The 22697-nt window shown below is 36.5% G+C and overlaps 1 protein-coding gene across 1 annotated transcript in view; it reads right to left on the reverse strand.

Annotated features, from left to right (window-relative positions):
* The window catches only part of LOC134677586 (limbic system-associated membrane protein-like), a 322342-nt gene extending 302000 nt beyond the window's left edge, over positions 1–20342 (reverse strand). Inside the window, exon 1 of the mRNA XM_063536064.1 lies at positions 20109–20342. The gene's annotated coding sequence lies outside the window, so the exon portion shown is untranslated. The remainder of the gene's footprint in view (positions 1–20108) is intronic.
* Positions 20343–22697: the final 2355 nt, after the last annotated feature.

The following is a 22697-nucleotide window of genomic DNA, read 5'->3' on the forward strand; positions in this document are numbered from 1 at the left end:
CGAGTGTCACAGTTCTAACCTAACCTAACCCACTTTTGTGACAGCAGTTCGTTTTTTTGAGGGTCACAGTTCTAACCTAACCTAACCCACTTTTGTGGCAGCAGTTCGTTTTTTCGAGGGTCACAGTTCTAACCTAACCTAACCCACTTTTGTGGCAACAGTTCGTTACCATTCATTATGGAAAGTAATTGTTATGATAATTGATCAATAGGAAAAGTAACTGTTATGATAATAGATCATTAGGGCAATAGCCATTAGGTTAAAACAGTTAGAGCATGTTATTTTATGCCAAACATTGTTAGGGAATCCGAAAATATGGTAAAATACTTTAGGGATCTTGATAGTTATGGTATAAATGCTTAGGTCAAATGATTCTTAGGCTAACCATTACATTATGGAAAATAATCGTTATGAAAATTGATCGTTAGGGCATGTGCCCATTAGGACAAACCAGTTAGAGCAAGTGACTTTAGGACAAACGTTGTTAGGGATTCAGAATGACACCCGTTTAGATTATGTAGTGTATTTTTAATTGTAATAAATAATTTAAATATCTTTGTATTGCCATCAAGGCCATCAAAAAAAAGGCACGCTAGTACTATTTAAACTACGATTTACAGTTTAATTAAAACTAGTTTGCCTTAAGGCCTCCGTATATTTTAGAGCAAAGTATACCGTGGATTGTATTATTGGTAAGGTTGTCAAAATTCAGGTCATTATCTTATCTGTGGCCGTACACGCAAGGAGACGTCAAGTTTTGCCAACCCTAAAGTTGTATCCAGACGAGCCAATTTTTCGCCAATCTGATGAAATTCTCCGATCAAACAGGGCCGTGCGGACGCAAATACCAATTTGATTCCCCGATCACATCAGCAGGTGCGGACACAAAAATGCCAATTTTCATAGTAGAATGCAAATTGGTGATTTAATTTGTGTACGTGTGGACGCTAGATGAGATTGATCAATTATTTTCCTGAACAAATCGACTGATTTTGTCAGTCCCGTCTGGATACCCCTTAATAATTGCTCGGAGCAATGCTGAGCCGAACAAAGCCGAGAATGCCCGAAAGGATAAGTCTCGCCCTCCTGATATTAGTTAATGTAAAATAACACAAATAATATTTAATTACACAAACGGGTCTACTGCGATATAATTTCATTGTTTTTACCTTTAATTCCAACGTTTCAGCTGAGTTGCAGTCAGAAGGTCATTTATCGAGGAACGTCACATATCTTTACTATTTCATATCTAGTGAATCTCTAATTCTTTTCCCGAATCGCGCCGTTAGATCATTTAATAACCGGAGTCGCCTCTAACAGCTTACCCCTCCGCCGAAAACCTTGCACAGTTGTGCAAACTTTTTTATGGACTGACGTTTATCTGACATGGCTATTTGTACGTTACATACAAATCATGTAGAAATAGCCATACATTTGTCGTGCCCCTCGGCAAAAACCGGCAGACAGTTTTGTACAGAAAATGACAGCCAAGGCGTCTCCAGATACTAAATGCCAGCCAAGGCTAAGCCAGTCCAAACCCCGGCCCGCGGTCTAAATCCGGCCCGCCGACACCCAAAGCGAGTGCCCACTGTCCGGCCCGCGGAAGCCAGGCTCCAGGGGTTCAGCATTCATTGAGAGTGGAACTGTTCCTAACAGCAGCAACCAAGCACCCTCCCCCGGCGCAGAAACAGTTTCTGAGGCGCAATATGGCCCTCAGGTAAAAAAGTTTGGAGACCTCTGTGCCCTGTTTATCAAAAGCTTGTAACTTGTAATACTAGTGGAAGTAGGGTTACCAGGTACAAATTTAGAATTTCCTGACAAAATTCCTGATTTCCGGAAATTTTGCCTGACATTCATATTTTTGACGATGACGGGGGTGACGGGGGGACGGACTAGCCGTTACGCTACGTCTTACGTAGGCGAACAACGCGCGAACGCGGCGCGGCGCCTGACATTCGCGTGCAAATCGCGCCGCACCGCGTTCGCAACGAGATCGCTTACGTAGGACACTTCTATGGGCATCAAAGGATTGATTTCGCCGCGCCGCGCCGCGCCGCGTTCGCGCGTTGTTCGCCTACGTAAGACGTAGCGTTAGGGATAGCGTCAACGCGGTACGCGGACCTAAAAGCAAGAGTAAATATGTTAATTAATAATTACGAAGTTATTGATAAGTTGAGTGGATCTCATACTTATTATTTATTTATAATGTTTTTGGATTAATTTAAATCAGTAAAAAAACTTTATAAAAAAGTTTATCAAAAAAATCCTGACATTTGCGTGTTCCGTCCACATTCCTGACAAAAGGCCAAAATTCCTGACATGTCAGGAAAATTCCTGTCATCTGGTAACCCTAAGTGGAAGTCCCTTTTTGACAGCTTTTGTTAGAAGGGGACTTCCACTTGTATTACAAGTTAGAGTCTGTGCGGAAAGAGAAGAGTCGTGGCAGAAACGGGAACTAACATTTTAAATTTTATATGGCAATCAAACCTTTGACACCTTGTCATGTAAAAAGTAAACAAACTTCTGTCATTGTATATTTATTAACAAAAACCGCAAGTTTTATGTATAAAATATTTTCAAAACACGATAAAAGCGTACATAAAACCACAAGGAAAATTATATTTAACATTGTTCGGTTTTGTCAGCGGGAAGAAAACGGCTAAAAGCCGACTATCGACTTACAAAAAGTCGCGGAACGTGTTTCCGCTATTCGCGGGTATTGATGTTGTATAGTCCTGTAGCGCTGGCTATATTTTGAGCCCTAACTTAAAGTAATATTAAAGTCAATTTTTTTTTCGCTTACGAATGCTGTTTTAAGATCTTAATCTTACATTTTGTTTTGTGTCACAGATATTATTTGCTTTTTAAGTTATTTAATAATTTGTGGTAATTATTTTTATTTTGAATTATTTTGGAGAAAAGAATATTCGAGAGAAAACATGTAACTGTGTCGCATTTAGGATACTTTTTTAAATGTGAAAACATAGTTTGTGTCAATTACGTCCATTGCAATCGGATACTATGTCATACTATTCAAAATTACACAAAAAATAATTAAAGTTAAAAAAAATTGCTTACGTCGCATTTAATCGTGTCAATATGTACATTACATGTTTTTGTGTCTTATTGAGGCACAGCTTCATAAGATTTTTGATAATTTTGTTCTAACAAGCTATTTAGCATAACAAAAGAATATTAAGGTCACTAGAGTTCACACCTTATTAATATAAAAGGCGGGATAAATAAGAAATATGAAGTTGTGTCAGTTTCATCCACTGCATAAACAAATAATACAAAAATAATGTTCGCGTTCATACGACGCTAGCGGGTGGCTCTTAACGGGCAACGCGGGCCGTGCACGGGGAGCGGGCGCGGCGGGCGCGGCGCGACCTTGGCGTGACGGCGGGTAAGGGCCTCTCTCTAAAAACCACACGTTGCGTACGCAACGCACATGTTTACTTCGCCTGCGCGCCAAATTAACGCAACTTATGCAAAGTTAGTAATACTACAAAGAAAACTTATAAATATTGTACAATGTCACCATTTAGCAAAAGAACTGTAAGTAAGTACATCTTATTGCGAGAATTAAGGTCTGTTTATATCTATACACATTACGGTTACGCATCATATACTTGTGACAATGACAGGGAAAAGGTACCACTTGAGTAAAATTTGCTTATTAATACCGTGACTTGAGGTAACTTTCATTCTTTGATAAAAATATTACTTCTTGAACTTAATTTATATTAATGTTATCAATATTTTGATTTCTATATCTAATATCTAATCAAGTCTAACTTCAATATATCTTAATTATATGGACTAATAAATTTTAATATAAGTAATAATTTTTTTTTTCATTATAAATAGCACAAACCAGTCTTTCCATACTTAACGTAAATAATTATGCACATTATTTTTTTAATGTATTTTTTGTTCTTAGCATTTTTTTATAATAGATATTATTAATTATGTACACGTATTGAGGTTATTTAATGCCTGTTTATTCTGATGTTTTGAATACATTTACCTTAAATAATAATTACCAACACTTTTGATAGTTCAAGTTTCTTGGATAATAATTACCTTTGGGTTCAATTGGCGTAAAGGACATTTTGGCGAAAATGAGTTATATCCACTACCGTAGCCTCAAAGGGCTTAACTGACAAAACGCCAGCATATCTTTCCAGGAGAGCCAAAAATCAGTTTTGTTTTGAGAAAAAAATCAGACCTTATTTGTTTGTTTGAATTAACTGATGCCTGTATGTGGCTTATTATTAACTTTTTGAGGTCTTTTAAACTGATTTCTTGAATACAATGCTTATTTACAAAAATAGCATGTCCGTTACGCCAAAAAACACGACTATTTTTAAAAAGGCGTCCCTTACGCCTCTTCTTTAATGTTTATCTTATCAGAAAAAGGGCGTAATGTACTAAAATTAAACTGTTTTAGTACCATTTGGCGTAAATCCAACAATTTCGTTGCAATATTGGCAACTTGCATTTAGGGAGCACTATACTTCTAAGTTTTAAGTACTATAATTTACTTTTTTTTCTGAAAAATTATAGAGATGTATGTATTCACTGTCAAGTTTCCCCATTATTGTTATTTTGGATACTTAAACGTGGAAAAGATCGTTTTTAAGAAAACAATGTTTTTTTACACACTACAAAAACAATGTTTATTTTTAGGGTTCCGTACCCAAAGGGTAAAACGGGACCCTATTACTAAGACTTCGCTGTCCGTCCGTCCGTCCGGCCGTCCGTCCGTCCGTCCGTCCGTCTGTCACCAGGCTGTATCTCACGAACCGTGATAGCTAGACAGTTGAAATTTTCACAGATGATGTATTTCTGTTGCCGCTATATCAACAAATACTAAAAACAGAATAAAATAAAGATTTAAATGGGGCTCCCATACAACAAACGTGATTTTTGACCAAAGTTAAGCAACGTCGGGAGGGGTCAGTACTTGGATGGGTGACCGTTTTTTTTTTGTTTTTGTTTTTTTTCATTATGGTACGGAACCCTTCGTGCGCGAGTCCGACTCGCACTTGCCCGGTTTTTTTACTTGTTTATATTACTTCAAGTATATTAATTTAATTTAATTTGGTAGGTGAGAAGAGATCTCTGCTATAAACAATTGAAAACCGAAGGGGAAACATGTTGGGGCACCTGATATGTCACGATACTTACATAAAGTCTATAATTGAAGGCAGAATAGAAGAACAGAGAGGCAGAGGAAGACCAAGACGTGCATATATTGACCAGGCCAAAGAGAAAATTAATGTAGTGACGTATCAGGAGCTCAAAACAGTGGCAGAGAAAAGAACGGAATGGCGAATACTCCACCGACAAGAGCTAGGCTCTTAAGAACAATGATGATGATGATTACTTCAACAGAATCACTGCTATCCTACCATTTATACAGGATGTCCAGTAATTAATGGACAACCTTCTAACCATCGACAGACCTTAGGCTGGTCCAGAAAAAGCACTTATAGGTTTAGTAAAAGTTTCGTGGTTTTCGAGATAATCGCACTTTTCTAATTTTGGTTCCTTGTTTCACTGTAATGATCGCTTAGGACATAAATGAAAAGATTTTTACCTTCTGTTTTTTGAAAAATATTCTCAAATAGGCCTGCTAACCGAACCGATAGGCAATACAGTTTTTCCATAGCCAAGGTGTATTTTTAGAAGACCTTAATCCAAAAAAATACATTGTACTCTAACATTTTTAAGAAGTCTGATCGCTTGTGGTGAAAAAAAGAACGTATGGAGAACAGAGTGGCCAACTTTCTTAAAAATAGTTTGTCTAATACTGATTCTAAAATGGTATCACACATGCTATTTACATTTCTAGAAACAAAGATATGGCCTAGATGTTGATTAAAGTGAAGTATGGTGCTAACTAGTAAAAAAGACATAAAAGTGCGATTATCTCGAAAACCACGAAACTTTTACTAGACCTATAAGTGCATTTTTGGACCAGCCTGAGGTGCCTTGTCGATGGTTAGAAGGTTGTCCATTAATTACTGGACACCCTGTATATATTGATATACAACAATTTGTAACAAATTAATTTTACTATAAAAATATGCGTTATTTCTGTTTGTAATGTTAATTGGATTATAAATTTTACTTTTACATACTAAAGTAGAGTCTGGCTACTGAAATTTTACACAAATGTTTGGCGGGAAATTCAAAAAATCTTGGGCTGGTCACACTTTGTGTAGTTGGAATTACAGTTTTGATACTAGACAATATATTTTATATTTCATATTTCATTTATTGCATAGTCATGAACATAAATTACATAATAAGATGTTACAGTCAAGTTGGCCAATTCATGACACCCTGTTAGGGCACACAATATTTAACTTACTAGCTAATACCTATTAAACATTTCATTATAATATATCTACCGTATAATTAGCGTGTATAAGAAAAAAAAAGTCCAATAAATTTAACATTGTAAAAGTCAACAAAAGATAAATTAAATAACATAGCACACATTAAGTTTTAGCAATAGTCAAAGTAATATAATAACATTTCATGCAATAATTTAAAATTCAATGTCACAATAAATAAGGTTAATTATAATAATAAAATAAGAATTATAAATTATCATTAAAAAAGTCAGTAACACAATAATAACATTTATCCAGTAATAAGTTTTTTAATTTATTTTTAAAGATCGCATTTTGAGGTTCTTGCTTAATCGAGTCAGGAATTTTATTAGTTATTAGGATACATTTGTAATGTGGACCATTTTTACACATTTGTAAGTTCGTTTTGGGTAACAGCAATTTATTCCTGTACTGTGCTCTAGTTGTTTGCTTATCCTGTTTTAGTTCAAATAAATGAGGGTTTTCGCGAACAAAAAGAGCAGCTTGCAATATATAGATGCAGGGCAGTGTTAAAAGTTTGTAACGAACAAAGTACGGACGGCAGCTATCTGGTATACGCACATTCGCCAAAATTCGAATACACTTTTTCTGCATTATAAAAAGCTGTTCGGCCTCGACACTATCACCCCAAAGGACTACGGCGTACCGAAGCCATGCGTAGGCATATGCGTAATATGCGGATAATGCACACTCGTAATTTGTGTTCTTTTTTAGTATGCTTAGGGCATATACAAATTTTGACATTTTCGTTTTTATGTTTTGTATGTGGGTCTTCCAATTCATACCGGAATCTATGGTTATACCTAACAAATTGAATTCCGCGACCTCTTCTATATTACATGTGGCAGTGTCTAAACTTAGTTCCAATGGCTTTTTTTGTGTGGGCTTAAATTGTATGATTTTGGTCTTTTTCAAGTTAATTTCCAAGTTATGTTCACCGAGCCATTTCTGTACGGAACTAAAAATGTTCTGAAGTTGTGATGTACATTCGGAGCTGTTATTGCAACTAAACAATAGAGAGACGTCGTCAGCAAACATAACGCAGGTTGTGTCTGTGTTGAGTATTTTTGGCAGGTCATTAATATATGCCAGAAATAGTAGGCATCCACAAACGCTTCCTTGGGGTATTGAACAAGTAGTATGACGCAAAATTGACGTCACGGTCTTTAATTCCTCGCGGTCCTCATCGAAGTGGTCTAATTGTACGCATTGCTTACGATTTCCGAGGTACGATTTAAACCAGTTATATGCAGTGCCGCGTATACCCATCCCGTACAATTTACATAGTAAGATTTCGTGTGATACTTTTTCATACGCTTTTGTCATATCCAGTAAAAGTCCTATACTATATGTTTTATTGTCTATATGACCTAAGATGTTATGTATATATTGATAAACCGCTAGTGTTGTTGAGTGGTTTTTCCTAAATCCGTATTGATTTTTATCTAAGATGTTGAACTTTTCCAAAAACTTGTAGACTCGATTTATCATACATTTTTCGAATATTTTTGACGCAGTTGGTAAGAGTGCGATAGGTCGATATTGGTTTGGATTGGTTACGTCACCGTTTTTAAATATAGGTTTAATAATGGATATTTTAAGTAAGTCCGGGAATATTCCTTCATTAAATGATTGGTTTATCAGTTTTGTCAGTGGCTGTGCTAACTCTAATGCACACAGTTTTATAAGAACGGGCGGTATTTCATCGACACCAAAACTATTTTTATTTTTAAGCTGCCTTATAATTTTTATGGTTTCGGTTTCGGTCACCGGTTGTATGAATATTGAGTTAGTGGCGGGGGTATGCACACGGCGCGCGCGCGCCGTTATCGCTCCGGCTCTAAAGTCCGTCTCGCCTACCGACGCGAAGTGTTCATTAAATATGTGAGCTACTTGTTCTGGCGCTGTTACGATCGTATCGGCTAATTTTAATGACATATTTTTATACGCGCGATCCTTTTGCCTCCCTGTCATACTATTTATGACGGCCCACATTGTTTTCATTTTATTTTTGGACTTTTTCATTTTATTTATATAACCAATTTTCCTTGACACTTTAATAGATTTTTTAAGGATGTTTTCGTATATTTTGTAATGCTTTCGGATTATTTCGTTATTACTTTTGTTAACTATGACTTTAAGTTGCCTTTTATGTCGGCACGACAAGCGTAAGCCTTTTGTAAGCCAAGATTTTACGCGGTTAGGCATTATTAATTTTAAGCGTTTCTTTGGTATATGTTTATTTAAAAGCTGTTGCAATTTGGTACTAAATAAATTAAAATTAATGTTTGTATCATTTTTATCAGAAATTATCTCATTCCAATTTATACTGGCTAATGCCTGTTTAAACGACGACATATTTATTTCATTAAATATTCTTTTTGTTGTGAAGCATACGTTTTGGTGTTGTGCTTTCCGTGCGGTTTGACTCTGGACCTTATACAACACGCTGTTATGGTCTGATATGCCATGGTTCGCCACTTCAACGGTATGATCTTTAGAGTTCGTAAATACAAGATCTATACATGATCGTGAGTTATTCGATTCTCGTGTAGGCTTATTGACTATTTGCAGTAAATTATAGCTTAACATTAGATCAGAAAGTCTTTTCGCAAACATAGAATTTAAGGATATATTAATATTAAAATCGCCAACAATAAGTACCAATATTTTTGATTTTCTGTGTACAAGTAAGTTACCTAAGGAAATAAGTTAAATAAACGTTTACGGAATCACTTCAGAGCTTCTGAGAGCGGGTGGAACACCGGTACTTAAAGTCCTCCAGAAGCTCTTTAATTCCGTCTTGTCCGAGGGCAAAACGCCTGAAACATGGAATAGAGGCGAGGTGGTGCTGTTTTTCAAAAAAGGTGATAACAGCCTATTGAAGAACTACAGACCCATCACGCTTCTGAGCCATGTCTATAAGCTGTTTTCAAGGGTCATCACGAACCGTCTCGAACACAGACTTGATGACTTCCAGCCTCCCGAACAAGCCGGGTTTCGAAAAGGCTATAGTACCATAGACCACATCCATACGCTGCGGCAAGTTATACAGAAGACCGAAGAGTATAACTTACCATTATGCTTAGCGTTTGTGGACTATGAGAAAGCCTTCGATTCGGTGGAAACATGGGCGGTGCTTGAGTCTCTTCAGCGATGCCATATTGACTATCGGTACATCGAAGTGTTGAAGTATTTGTATAGTAACGCCACCATGTCGGTCCGAGTACAGGAGCAGAGCACGAAGGCGATTCCATTGCAAAGAGGCGTAAGGCAGGGAGACGTTATCTCTCCGAAACTGTTTACTGCCGTAATGGAAGACGCCTTCAAGCTCCTGGAATGGCAAGGACTTGGCATCAACATCAACGGCGAATACATCACTCACCTTCGGTTTGCCGACGATATCGTAGTCATGGCAAAGTCGATGGAGGAACTCAGCATGATGCTCGATGACCTCAACCGAGTTTCACAACGGGTGGGCTTGAAAATGAACATGGACAAGACGAAACTTATGTCAAATGCCAATGTTGTGCCCATCCCAGTCTCTGTTGGGAACTCGGTACTCGAAGTTGTTGACTCGTACATCTACCTAGGACAAGTAGTCCAATTAGGTAGGTCCAACTTCGAGAAGGAGGTCAACCGCCGAATCCAACTCGGTTGGGCAGCGTTCGGGAAACTACGTAATGTCTTTTCGTCCGACATACCTCAGTGCCTCAAGACGAAAGTCTTTAATCAATGTGTGTTACCAGTGATGACTTACGGCTCCGAAACGTGGTCTTTCACTATCGGCCTCATCTCAAAATTCAAAGTCGCTCAACGAGCTATGGAGAGGGCTATGCTCGGAGTTTCTCTGCGTGATCGAATCAGAAATGAGGAGATCCGTAGACGAACTAAAGTCACCGACATAGCTCACCGGATTAGCAAGCTGAAGTGGCAATGGGCAGGCCACATTGCGCGCAGAGAAGATGGCCGATGGGGTCGAAAAGTGCTCGAGTGGAGACCACGGACTAGCAAACGCAGCGTAGGACGTTCCTCCACAAGATGGACGGACGACCTTGTTAAAGCCGCCGGAAGACGCTGGATGCGGGTGGCTTCCAACCGGTACGAATGGAGGTCCAAGGGGGAGGCCTATGTTCAGCAGTGGACGTCTTATGGCTGAGATGATGATGATGAAACGTTTACGTGCACTTAAAGTCAGCTCACATAATTTCTACCACTATTTAAAGTACAGTCAATGACAAACACATATGTTTACGATCCAATATTTAGATTTTATGGATATTTTTCAGAACTTCTAGTTTATCCGTTTCTTTATACACTTATCCTGTTTATGAGATTCAGGCATTAATAAATTCACGTACTTATTCAAAGTAATAGGCACATGTTAGACCTAGTACTTAAAGTATCAAAATATTTATAGAGCACCAACCTTCTAATTTGTTTACATTTGGTTAGGACTTGTAAACATTGCAGTTTTTCGTTATACAAAGCTACACGTCGACATCGCACATTGTCGTAATTATTTACGAGCTTAAATAATAGTTTGCTAACCTCACTCAGTATAGAAATTAATAATATTATTTAAAATAAACACCTTATAAACCGCAAACAATTTGAATGAATGGCATAAATTGATAACTGACTTTTAGCTTTTTTTAAATCATAGACAATTGGTGATACAACAACGAAATATCTGTCAACAATTTTTGGCTAGCCAGACTCTACTATTAGGTACAGTAGTAGTTTTGAAATTTCGTATGTCTATTCTGTAAAACTTATTGAATATGATCGCATATTTATGACATTATATTAGAGTAGAAAAAGGCATGCGGCTAGGCTTACGTACTTCTATGGATTTAAATGCAAACGTTATACCTAGACAGTAACTTTCATAAGGTAAATTAGGGTTTAAACAAAAAAATATTAATATTACGTCTTAATTAATATTACCAATGACCCAGTCACAAACAAAACTAATAGTTATCAGTCTAACCTTAATTAAACGCCATAATTATCATTTGAATATAGTCATGTTTTATTATTTTTATAAAACTGATGAAAAAGTACTAGAGATGCAAGGGATAGTTGTTTGGCCGGATACCGGATACCGGATATTCGGCCTGACCATCGGCCGAATATCCGGTCAGAGGAACTATACCTACGTTTCGGTTTTTCAGGTGCGCATTCTGCAGGTTTGACCTGCTTCCTAGTAAACGTTCGCGCACACTCGTTTCTAGGTTCGAAATGAGTGCGCGTACAAGTCAGTGGAATGATTAAATTGTTTTAAAATAATAAATAAGTAGGTACGATTATGACCGTGTCTGTTTCTTAAATCCAATTTTATTACTCCGAAATCAAGCAATATTACTATCCGGTATCCGGCCGGATAGTAAAATAATGGCCGGATAGGCCAATACCGGATAGTAACCCGAAATCCAGTGCATCTCAAGAAAGTACCCACTAGTTCAGTTTAAATTGTCAAAATTTAGTAACCCTATAAATAAAGCAATGAGCACATGAGCACAGATTATATAATAGTTCTTACGAACAGATACTTATCTCTCAAACAAAAGGCAAATACCTACCGCTTTGATACCTACACAAAAATGCAATGGAGTGACCTTCAACGTGCCGCTCCCCGCACCGCGCGCACCGGCACAACGCTAGGGTTGCTGACGCTTATAAATGATAAATAAATACCTACTTAAACAGCGGAGTGAAATAAAAGGAAAGCTTAATCTTAAATTATACCTAATATTCCGATGATGCGTTAGTGTTTACGAAATAGTCATTTTAAAAGGTCATATGTCCCTGCGGTAACCGCAGTGTTCACGCCGTTTTATAAACCGCGCAATAATCCCAGCCAGAATTAGTTTTAAAACTTCGTGTAATTTAAAACCAGATAGAGATTAATGTTACATATAAAGAAAAATAATAGAAACCCCATGAATACAGGTAATTAATTATAAGTTAACCAGAGCAAAAATGAGTAGGCACTTTCCGGTGTAAAGTTACGAGTAACTTACTGTCGTTAAAATAAACATTTACCAAAATAAATTAAAAATTTGCTCCCTACTTCAAATAGACAGATATCTAAAACTATACATTTGTCATACATAATAAACATTACATGTTTAATTAAAGAAATTCAATAGTAGGTACCTACTACGTAGCTTGACAATCGTAAAAATGTACAGTGCGGCGCGCGGTGACGTGCGTACATGAGCGCGTGTGGCAACCAACTGGCTTGCTTTTCTACCGTGAACGGGAGCAGATTCGTAGGTATAAATCCGAGCTCGCGCGGAGAGTTCCATAGGCCTCACATGAGCAGGTAATGCAAGTACCTACTTAACAAAAAAATTGACAAGGAAAGTAGGTATAACTAGGTCATCCCACTTAAACACAAAAAAGCAACAATTATAAACCCGAAATTATACAGTGTGGGGACGCGAGCGTATATCTTACACTGAATCTCTCTCTCGCATAAATATACAATAGTTATACATTTTTTGTACATTAGTTGTGAGCGTAACGTACATTAAATTTAGCACTCAAAAATTTCCGATGCAAAAGGGCGTATCGTACACAAAGTTGGGAGTTACGCCAAAATGTCTCACAACATTTTTTTTAATTGGCAGATACGGCCAAATGCGTTGGAAAACTGTGTTCAAGCATTGATTTTTCATAGGGCTTAACGGACATTTTTTTCAAGTTATCGATACGTTAAATATACTATTCGATAGAGAAAAAAATACTGAGTATAACAGCATTTTCGCAATTTTGTCCCTTACGCCCTTTGAGCCTACGGTAGTCGTTATATACAGTTTTGTTCAGAATTCCAACCGCTTTCGTTCTGTATAGTGAACATTTTTATATCTCTTAAAAAGTTGCCTTTACGACCCAATTTTTGCACTATGAGCTTGCAAAAACAGCTTATCTCAAGGGGCGTAAATGACCAGTTATAAATTAGAAATTCATAGATATTATCGTTAAGGTTACCCCGCTAAATATAAATATGGTTGTAAATGACTTATATGTCTTTTGTCGTCCTTTAAGCCCTTCATTTGTCTTGATGATTTTTCATATCGTATCTCGTATGGTCAATATGGTCGTAAAGGACATATTTTACTATTGACAATTATTATTTTACTTGCCCTTTATGACCCGCCCTAAAATGATTTTGCCATAAGTATAGGAAGCGAACAAGGTTGTAAAGGACTTTTCTAAGATTTGTATCGTTTACTACCTCGAATTAGTTTCTAAACTCTAAATTTAAAACAAATAACATGGACTTAGCGGTGTATAATAACAAATAAATAGTTTTCTGGGACCTATATTACTACATTGTAATGTTTGCCCTTAAATTTGAAAGCATTTACGCTAAGAGTTTTTTCGGCAGTTATCTTTGTTCATGGGCGTAAAGGTCTATAATGCCTAATAAATAAATAGTTTTATGGATCCTTTATTACTAAAATGTCAAACATTACATTTTTCTTCAAATTAAAAACCTCAGCTCGGTGTTTTTCAGCAACTATCATCGTTTTACTCGCAGTGGAATTTCTTATAGTATATTATACAGGGTGTCCCAGAATTCGACGTCAAGCCGTAAACGGATGATAGACCAAGTCATAACAGTTATCATAAAAATGCAAAAAAAAATCCAACTCATGTTCTTTAAAAATTATGGTCACTTTAAAAATTCACTAAAAAATCCACACCCTGTAATGGTTCTTTAACTCTTGTTACTACAAATTCCATAATTTATTCTAATATTTTTAACATTGTGTAATCTTTAATAATTACAGGGTGTGGATTTTTAGTGAATTTTTAAAGTGACCATAATTTTTAAAGAACATGAGTTGGATTTTTTTTTTTGTATTTTTATGATAACTGTTATGACTTGGTCTATCATCCGTTTACGGCTTGACGTCGAATTCTGGGACACCCTGTATATATAATTTCTTATATTCTATAATATCGTTGTTTATCGACTAAGCCAATCTGTGTAAGAATGTCCTATAAAATCATTCATTCATTCAATTGTTTCATAATCGTTCTACTTAACAGAAAATATTCTGCTCCTCAAAGGAACATATTTTTTTCAATAACTTTTAAAATTTATGAAGTCTTGTATTCAATCTACACCATCATCATTGTAATTGGCGTTGCTTGCCACGCTTTATAAATCACAAAATTAGCAATACATTGCGTCTTAAAATAATCTTAAAAAGTGTACTAAATATCGAATAAAAGTTATTTTTAAGAGTCGCTGATGTGACATTCTCATTCAAAAGGTAGGGACCACTTTGTCCTTTACCATAAAGACGAAATTTTATTGTGTCTTTATACAAATAACCTGTCAGAGAGTCCTTATGGCAAGGATAAAGTGGTACCTTTTGATTGCGAACGTCACGAATGTTGGTCAGTATGAGGAGCCTACATTTTATTTTTAAATATACTTACAACATACCTACTCCCACACTATGAAAAGACTTAATATAATAATTATGCCTCCGAATGAAATAAATACACTGTAATGGCTCCTCTACACGATGGGCCAACGCCGGCCACTCGAAGGGACGCATTTATGCGTTAGAGGGAGCAAGTGGCCGGCGTTGGCCCATCGTGTAGAGGAGCCATAATGTTCATCTAACAAGCACCCTACATGCGTAGGTAGCCTTCCTCGCGTACGCCGTTCATGCAAAGTTTTATTTTGCCAAATAGTAAAAAACCGTTGTTGAAAATGACCCAAATTATGAATGTTGTCTCGATGTGGCATTATAATAATGTAGACGTAAACTTAATAACATGAATTTTTTTTTGTGGCAGATACATGATATTTATAAGAAAAAAAAAGATTAAAAATAAAAGCGGTGGATGAATTTGACACACATTTGTTTGAATAACATATTATAATATCCTGTGAAGTACAACACTTCACTTACCGACTATAATTTTATTTTAGGCATTTTAGGTTCACTATTAGGTATTTATTAAATGTCATTATACCCGTGGATGAAAATAACACAAAATGCGTATGTACGTCGGAAGCCACTTTGCTTTTACAGGGAAACAAAGAATTTCATCTCGAATATTCTTTTTACCGAATGCTGTTTAAAAAAAGAAATACCTAAATTTCTACCTAAGCAAATACCTAGGATGACACAAATTATTATTATTAGGTTTAGTATGTGGTCTGAAAACTATATGTAAAAAATAGGCAACATTAATAATCTTATAACTTCAAAAGTTATTGCTATCGGACTAGTATTTAACATTAAATAATTACCTATTTAATAAGCCCCCTAAGTAACTTGTCTCCGGTACATAATCGGTAAGTATATTCATTCAAAATATATTAATTTTCATAAATATGCAGGTCATTCATGGGCTTTAAAATAACTGACAAATAGTCTTGATACTTGCCATTTTATGCATATTTATATGTAATTTTTTTTTTCAGGATTGTGTAAAAGTACCTACGGTATCTCGAATAAAAGACCGCTAAGTAGGTGATATGCAAGAATTCGTAATCTACGTGCCGGATTCAAGCACATCCAGTTCAGATGAAGATAGTTCTATGAGTGTCCCTGGTTGTTCTGAAGCTAGCTCAAATATAAGTGACATTGAATATTTTAATTCAGACTTCGATTACAAAGAATAAAACTTTTTCTAATAAAATATTTCTTTGTTTGTAGGTTCTGTTAGTTGCGAAATTATATATCATATTTAGCAGTGACTTTTCGGTGAAGTAAAATATCGTGAGATGAGAGAACCGGACATATCCCAATAAGGCCTACCTACTTAGGGGCCATCCATTAATTACGTCACACGTTTAGGGGGTGGAAGGGGGTCAAGAAAATGCGACATGTTGTGACATAGGGGAGGGGGGAGTCACAAACATTGTGACGTCACTTTAACTTCATCAATATTCATCAGTAACCGAAAATTAATTTATATTTTTTTAATCGCTGTACATTTAAATAATGAGGTTTTGGAAGTAGGTAGGTAATTTTCGTTCCTAATTGGTTTTGCGTTATAAAATTACTAATATTTCTTTTACAAAAAATATTTTTTTATACAAAAAATAAAGCCGAGTTAGTATTGCCGATTTCGTTGAAAACAAAATTGCCTAAATGTGACGTCACACAAGGTGGGGAGGGATTTGCAAAATGTGACCAAGTGTGACAAGGAGGGGGGGAGGGGTCAAAAAACCTAGAAATTTGTGTGACGAATTTCTACCCGATCTACCCGGTTTTAATAACTGTTGGACTGCACAGATTAGGCAGTACATAAATGAGACTCTATCTTGTTTGGTACTAAAATTACAGTTGTATTGGGCAGATTCTTAACTAGTTTTAGCACTTTTAGCAGTTTTGTCAATCGCACTGTCACTTTTTAGTATCTGAGACATAAAAACAAGTGTGTTTTAAAAAGAAAACTAGTGCCTGCGCTAAATCAGGGGATTGAGTTGATGAGCCGACACCACCACCAGGCTCCGTTTAGTAAGTCGTGGTAAAAAACTGGAACAAAAGGGATTCAAGTATCATGACCTTTAGTGTCGTACTATAATCACGTGACCAGTGTTGTCAGCATAGCAAAAACCATAAAATAGCACTGGCGCGCCCTCAAATCCCACGACTCTTCTCTTTCCGCACAGACTCTACAAGCTTTTGATAAACAGGGCACTGCTCTAAGTCTACGGAAGTTATACTATTAAGTCTACAAAATGATGGGATTTTCTGGTAATAGACGCTCCAGATAAAGAGCTAAGCACTAAATCATAATACACACTGATATCCGATTACGTAGTGCTAGTCAGTAATGGCAGGAATTACTGAACCACTTTTGTACACAAACCCTTGTAGTACGAGAAACAGATTTAAAATTTTAAAGCTGTTATAATTATACAAGGCGGCTGAATCTGACAGCGTTTTTGGTCCGCTCGTCGCTTTCTCGCTCTCACTTATAGCTGCGTCCTTAACGGACATACGGCGTACCACCTTACTCTCGGTCGACAGTTACAGGTTTTGATTTCAACCAATGAATTATAATTGGAGATGTTTAAGAGCATTTTCAGTATTTTCACTTAAAATTATTCTCCTATATGCCAAAGGTATGGGGCGCCATCGCTCGAAAAGATACCTTTACCCTATATCATACCTTTGGCCTATGCTTGTGTAGATGGCACTTTTTGACACAATAAATTTAACACATATCCGTGAAAGAACAAGGATTAAAGTCAAATGGCGTTCCAAAACTTTTAAACAGTTATCAAAAGATGGCAGTAGGTAAATTTGCTGGGACTATAAATAATACTTTGACAATCCGCGTCTATATTGTCTGACAAATCAAATTCAAAATAAATCTAAGAAAACGAGACGACACTACAGGATTGACACTTTTTTAATTTCTACTCTTTTTTGTCAGACTGTACGTTATGTTAAATTATTTTTGCCTATAGGAATCAACCTTTTTGCGTCGGCTCCCAGCCTACGCGCTTGACTTAAAACCGTTCCATAAATCATGAGCCTTTACCGGTTCGTGGAAGCCTTCCATGCGAACCGGAATTGCCGTTATTACCTACGTACTCATATTTGCCGTACACTACTACCAACAGCGCAAACATAGTTTTGATACTATTATTATACGGTCTGGGGGCCGATTTCTGAATTTCGATCCCTCGATATTGTCACTCGAAAATCGATGGAAAACGGCGAAATGCTAACTTTTGAGATACGAGCGATAAAAATTTGGAATCTAGTGGTATTGACCACTCGATTTCAATTCTGTTAATTAGTAGAATTTAAATGCCTAGTAGTGGAGATATTAATAAACGAAATACACTGGACTCGAACCGGTCAAAAAATGTGTGTGACAAAAAATAACGTGCCGTATTTTATGATGCAGATTGAAAGGTTTACTGATAAGGTTCATTTTTCTCTAAATAACAAATACAATCAGAATAACGGAAGGCCATGAAAACTAACAATTACCTTTTAAATTTGATTTTTTGTCACATTTGACCGGTTCGAGTCCCGACTGAAGTAAGCGATTTTTCATAAATCCTTAAATGCAGAATTTATTGTTTTTAAAAACAAAGGAAAGTCTCCTTTACACAAAATGTGCTATTTACAATATTTAAGGTAGTTGCCATCCATGTGGCACTCGATTTTTCCACCTAGTCAAATACTAGATATTGATACGATATGGATTGGATATGTCAGTGTCAAACAAGTGTCAAAAGTGACGTTTTTGTTTGAAGAAACGTCAATTTAATTGAGTCCGCCATTTGTACCTTCATGTATTGTGCAATAAAGATTAAAATAAATAAATAAATAATAATGTTGACACTTGTTTGACACTGACATATCTAATCCATATCGTTTCCAGATCTATTAATTGACTTATCTTTAAGTTAGAATCGGGCCGTGTATATCGTCGTCTAGTACCCACAACACAAGCCTTATTGAGCTTACTGTGAAGCTAAGTCGAATTGTGTTAGATTGACCTATAATATTTATTTATGTATTTAATTCATCTGCACGCCATACTTTTTTGTAAGATGAGCCCTTTGAGACATCGGAGATGACTGACCGATAGTTTACGAGCAACGATTGCCTTGAGGCATTAAAGCCGGCCTTTAAATTGGCTTGTATTGTAAATACTTTCCTATACAATACAATACAAATAACAAGTCTGTGTCTTTAATGCACACCTCATTACAGAAAACAATAAAAATATTACAGAAAAGAAGAAGTTAATCAACAGGCGGTCTTATTGTTAATAAGCGAAGCGAAGTATATTAAGTATATCAAATACTTATATATAGAGATAGATATAGATAGAAATTTTTATTAGAGAGATACAGTATTCCTTAATACTTATATGTAGAAATCCTTGTTTATAGGTAATCAAATATAAAGTATTAGAAGAGGCAGTTACAAATTAAGGTTTTTATTGCTACTTGGAGAAAAGTGCAATTTAGAAAATGTATATATTAGTATCATATACCTAGAACTCAGTGGCGGATTTGCAGTCTTTGCCGCCCTAGGCCCCAGACCCTGTAGCCGCCCCTTTCAAGGCACATAAGGCACATATTGACTACATTTTGAGTTATTTCTTGTTGCGATCAGCGAATTTTTTGTCACAATTTGCCGCCCCTAAATCTTGCCGCCCTAGACCCGGGTCTACTGTGCCTTGGGGCAAATCCGCCACTGCTAGAACTAAAGTATATCAGTCAGTAGTAATAATAAGCAAACTGCGAACTATGTACCTATTTTGCTACACCCTTTCCAGGGTCCATGTATGTAACATCTGTACTGGTATGCAAATACTATATATCGTATTCTTATAAATAAAATATGAGGTCATAATGTATTGTAAAAACAATACACTCCTTATTTGAGCAGTCGTGTAAAAATACGAAAAAGAAAAGAGGAAATCATTACGTGCAACTAAAACTAAAATAATAGTTCCCGTAAAGCTAACAACTCGTAAAATGAAGCTATTTTTATAAAAAAATAACTCGGCTAACGAGAGCGGGAAAAACTAACAAAAATTAAATTCTCTTCATCAGCATTTCCTTCCGCCCTAAGGATTCTACTCGGCAAAATAACTCCTTACCAATCTTAACAAACTTATTATACCAACCTTCCGACTTTCCCTAATTACCACAGACAATATTATTCTAATCCTCACCTCAAACCAGCTGACGACGACGAAAAAACAACAAAAATCCCAAAAACCGCGTTACGCCATCTTTAATTTTCACTCTTAAAGAAATCACGTGAAAATAAATGAAAAAACTCTTCAAAAATACTTTGGAGTTACACAAAAATTACTGTTTTTTAATCAAGATTGAACTTGTACAGTTTTTTTAATGATATTCAATGAGGTTTTTATTTTAGAGCGCCGCGAGCGCGCGGTACCCTGTCCGCGTCGGGTTGGCAACTGGCTCGATAACGTAGTTCTACTGTTCTACGGTAAGGAGGGAGGGGGTGGGGTGGAAAGGGATGCAAGACTACGTTTTCACGGGCACGCTAATTTGCCAAGAATGATCTTTTGACATATATTCAAGGTGTTTTCTGTATCGGTGAGCGGAAATTTGACGACTTGGCGCTTATATCGTTTGTTTTAGGATTAGAAAAATGGTGAGCAATTTTTACGTGTATTTTTGTTGGTAAACGCTTCTTTTTAGGGTTCCGTACCTCAAAAGGTAAAAACGGAACCCTTATAGGATCACTCGTGCGTATGTCTGTCTGTCCGTCTGTCACAGCCTATTTTCTCGGAAACTACTGGACCAATTAAGTTGAAATTTGGTACACATATGTAAATTAGTGAACCAAAGATGCAAATGATTTTTTCTAATTTTAAAATACATAGGTTCGAAGTTAATCACCGAAAGCCGACTCAGATGGTATGGCCACATAATGAGACGCCCCGAAGATCACGTGGTCAGGAAGGCGCTGGCAACGCCATGCACCAGAAAAGGCAATGGAAGACCCAAAACCACGTGGCTGGCTACCATAACCCGCGACTTGGAGCGAGCCCAACTTACAGGTGCGACAACCCAGGACAGACCGTCCTGGCGCCTTAGAACGAGGAGAGCCGACCCCAAATAATGGGAAGTGGCAAGGAAGAAGAAGAAGAAGATAGGTTCGAAGTTATTTTAGAAAATAGCCAATAAATGACCATTCCCCCACCCCCTTTATCTCCGAAACTACTGTCTAGTGTAGTGTAGTGTAGTCTAAAATTTTGAAAAAATACACAATATAGTTCTTTACCTTTAGATGACAGGAAAACCTATTAGAAATGTGCAGTCAAGCGTGAGTCGGACTTATGTGCGGAACCCTAGAAACGCGAGTCCGACTCGCACTTGGCCGGTTTTCTTAAATAGTAGCTATAGACGGTCAAGCAAATCTTGTCAGTAGAAAAAGGCGCGAAATTCAAATTTTCTATGAGACGATAACCCTTCGCGCCTACATTTTTCAAATTTGCCGCCTTTTTCTACTGTCAAGATCTGCTTGACCAACTATATAATATTATTTATGAAAGTAAAAGACTGTATGACTAAGCCGTATAATTCTTACAATTTTGTATAACTTACTTATCAAAAGCGTTTTTCAATAAAAAGACACGTCAAGATTGTTTACCATTTTTCTAACTAAAACATGAAGTAGGGTAATTCGCCAGTAACTGGCCACTTTTAGCACCTGGCCGCTCTAAAGTTAAAAAAAAATCCTATTCGCCTATAAATTCCGGGCGTGGCCTGTAGCACGAGCAAATAATTAAAACATAGATTGTACTCCTCAAACGGTTCTGTTCAACAACTTTTAAAAATTATGAAGTATTTAGACTCCCTATTTTTCATACAAAATAAATATTATCTTCAATGGACGCCATCGCCACGCCATATCATTGTGATTGACGTTGCTTCACGCCTTAAACATAACAAAATTCGCAATACATTGCGTCTTAGAATAAAATTTAAAGTGTATTAAAAATCAAACTACAAGTTATTTTTAAAAGTCGCTGAACAAATGTTGGCTAGTATGAGGAGTACAGCCTACGGTTTAATTTTTTGCTCATATTACAGGCCACACCCGGTATATGACGTATAAATAACACTTGCACTTGCGTGGGCTATCAAAATCGCTGCAGACTTTTCTTGGTCTAACCTAAAGTTTTTTAACCTAAACTTTCACATTGTCATAGGTAGTTTATCCAAAGCTGAATGAATGTTAAATAATGGAATAAAGCGAAGTTCGCGACCGCCGCGGGCGCAGTTCGCTCAAAGGGGAACCTCGCTTTTGTCCGTTAAGGCTAGGTATCTGTGCTGTTATGTTATTATAGGTGCCTGTGCTGTTATATTATTACAACTTACCTGTGTGGATTAATTTTCGTTTCAGACTTCCGGGTGAATTCTGTATTTCCCTTATTTATTTTACAACTGTATGAATAGAAGATATGTCTTGTAGTAGTAGTAGTAGTAGTAGTAAAACACTTTATTGTACAAAAAACAAAACAAAACAGGAAAAATAACATTCGTCATTAGTACAAAGTAGTATGTCGTGAATAAAAAATAATTAGATTTTAAAGTAGCGGGACATTGTCGTATGTAACAAAATAATGAGGTTTTTAAATGTTTAAATAATTAATGGGAAAAATGCCTCGGATAAGATCCGCAGTAAAACATTGGACTATTGGAGTACAAGGGTCCTCTTGTTATTCTAACCTGGTTAATGGGAACTTGGTAGGATATTGAAAAGATAAAACCAAATATCTGAC

Source organism: Cydia fagiglandana, chromosome 26, assembly GCF_963556715.1.
Source record: "Cydia fagiglandana chromosome 26, ilCydFagi1.1, whole genome shotgun sequence".
NCBI lineage: Eukaryota > Metazoa > Arthropoda > Insecta > Lepidoptera > Tortricidae > Cydia > Cydia fagiglandana.